The following is a 2,543-nucleotide window of genomic DNA, read 5'->3' as shown; positions in this document are numbered from 1 at the left end:
TTTCCTTTTTCCCTTCATCATAAAACATGTGACATGCTGTCATGCACTTCACAAAACAGTCTGTTCTGACGTATTCAGAGTTGTGTATCTAAATACAGGATTCACTCGCACATCAAAGCAGGAAACTCAGTGTTTTAGAGTCTCTACTCAACACACAACAAACTCCAACACATCTCATTCACTCGTGCTAGAATTCAATCACCTTTCATTAATCTAAAACCGATCAACTAATTTGCATATCAGCTATTAACCCACTAAGTTGACAGGACGACAGAAAAGCATGTTCAAAATAGTATCACAAAAGACAATTTCCCTCATACAGTAAATTACTTATGCTGCCTCAATCAAGCAGGAAGCTTCTCCCAATTTACCATTTTAACAACTAAATTTATTGTCTGATCACTGGTTGGTCAAACCAGGATCTTTTTTTTTTTTTTTTCCCACAAAAGTTAAATTGTTGTCCTGCAACTTGTAGAGTCAATTTTTTTTCTTTAGGATAAATTCAGTATTTGATAACAAGTGTCTGCTAAATTGACACTATTGTAACACTGATGAAAGATAACAAGCTAATTTTCATTGCATGGGTTTGTGTTATTAGGCAGGTCTAATGCATGTCTGTGGAGCTGCATCTCCAGCAGAGCATGTTCTTAAAGCTGCCTTTCCTACACATTTCTCTGCTATTATTTAATCATTTCTTAACTAATGTGCTATGAGTCTTCATGAGTCATTTTGTGTTTTGAATTGTTAGTAGGGTTAATGCATGTTCTGCTTGTGTGTGTGTGATTTTGTATATGTTTCTATTTTCGCAATGTTTCAGACTCCGTCTCAATTTTCCAACTTAAGCAGTCAGTTTTCTTTTCCCCAGGTTTGCTAACCCAAATTTTGATTTCCCACATTAAATAATTCCTATGTGTTCTCACCTAGTCTTCTCACTCTGTTGTCCTCTCACTCTTCAACAGTCCCGGCAGTTCTCCTTCAGCTTTGTCCTGTCTAATAGCTGAAGTGCTGCTGCTGCCTTCTTGGGCGACTTCTTAGCAGCTGCTGCCGATTTCTTGGCTTTGGCCGCGGCGGGCTTCTTGGCTTTGCTCTCAGTAGCCTTGTTCATCTTGAAGGATCCGGAGGTCCTGGTGCCCTTGGTCTGCACCAGAGTGCCCTTCGCCACCAGGCTCTTGATGGCGGTCTTGACACGGGCCTTGTTCTTGTCCACATCGTAGCCTCCGGCAGCCAGAGCCTTCTTGAGAGCGGCCACAGACAGGCCGTTGCGCTCCTTGGAAGCGGCCACGGCTTTCACAATCAGCTCGCCCACGCTGAGGCCGACCTTCTTGGGCTTGGAAGTCATCGTCTTCTTCTTCTTGGCCTGAACCTCGGCGCAGGGCGTGTTTATGATGGAGCCTTTCCCACCACAGCGCTGGCACGTTGAACGCATCATGAAGGGTCCATTTCTTTCATGTCACTAGCCGCATGTGGCTTGCCCGAGTCACTCAGTCCTTTTTGAGCATTTCAACATGCTGCCGCCGCAGACCCTGGCCTCAGATCCAGCAAGTTTAGCGCGCTGATCTCCAAAAAAGTCCCGAAGGCCAGAAAGACATCAAATAAGTGTCTCGTGCTGAGAACTCAAACAAAAACTCCTCTTCACGCTGCCATCTTGCTCGCCCCTCCGTGAAATTCAACCAATCAGACAGGAAGATGGGTTTGCTTTCTTCTTCTGCTGCTGTTTATCCACATTGCTGCTGCTTTGCTGGGACTTTTTGTGCTCAGGACTTGCTGCTGTCTCTTTATCATGTTATTGCTTTGGAGCTGCATTCCTTATCTTCAGGGAGGAGTGAGCTCGCTTGTGAGGTTGAGAAACACATGGCACTGTAAATAAGTCAGCCAGAAACTTGGCCTGCATGTTTCCAATGATGTTAAACTATAACTTTCTTCCGACTGTTGCATGTGGAAAATTGATACAGGTCTGCTTTTCACCTGAAAGTGACAAACTAAAACATGTTCATTATTATCATCACTGCTTAATCAACACACATCTCTCTCTCTCTCTCTCTGTCTGTGTTTGTGTGAACAATCCTTTCTTAAAAGCAGAAAATGACATTGTAGTTGTTTTTCGGCTGATCAACACAAAACCTTTTTCCTATGATTATTTCTCTTCGTCTACAATGTAGTAATTTGTCTCTTTTTCACTCTTTTTTTTTTTTCTTCACAATAGCTGGTGGTCTGCAAAATCACCGCTCTCACTCACAATCAGAGGCAATCACTTTTGCACAGTGCACAAAAACACTGTGATGTCAGACACATTCACACTCACTTTTTCATCTGCATAAATCATATGGCTGGAGATATGTGCCATGGTGATCCATAAGCATGATCACCAGTTTATTTAATTATTTTTAATCCAACAAAACAAATAAACAAAAACATGATGCTGATGTTATGAACACTCTACACACAAGTCAAGATGCAGGAAAACTGCTCATGGAAACGCTGCACACTCTCTGTTTCCCTCTCTTTGAGTAGTTCTCAGACAGCTCTTGATCTGATAATGTGTA

The 2,543-nt window shown here is 42.5% G+C and overlaps 1 pseudogene; it reads right to left on the bottom strand.

The window, feature by feature from the left end:
* Positions 1-952: 952 nt before the first annotated feature.
* Positions 953-2,309, bottom strand: LOC147321348 (histone H1 pseudogene; annotated as a pseudogene).
* Positions 2,310-2,543: the final 234 nt, after the last annotated feature.

The sequence above is a fragment of the Aulonocara sp. 'chitande type north' Nkhata Bay genome, linkage group LG9 (assembly GCF_057382095.1).
Source record: "Aulonocara sp. 'chitande type north' Nkhata Bay isolate Kocher_YH1m ecotype deep benthic linkage group LG9, A_spYH_male_GT1.1, whole genome shotgun sequence".
Taxonomy (NCBI): Eukaryota; Metazoa; Chordata; class Actinopteri; order Cichliformes; family Cichlidae; genus Aulonocara; species Aulonocara sp. 'chitande type north' Nkhata Bay.
The sequence above is the reverse complement of the archived record's forward strand: the minus strand, read 5'-3'. Positions and strand labels throughout refer to the sequence as shown.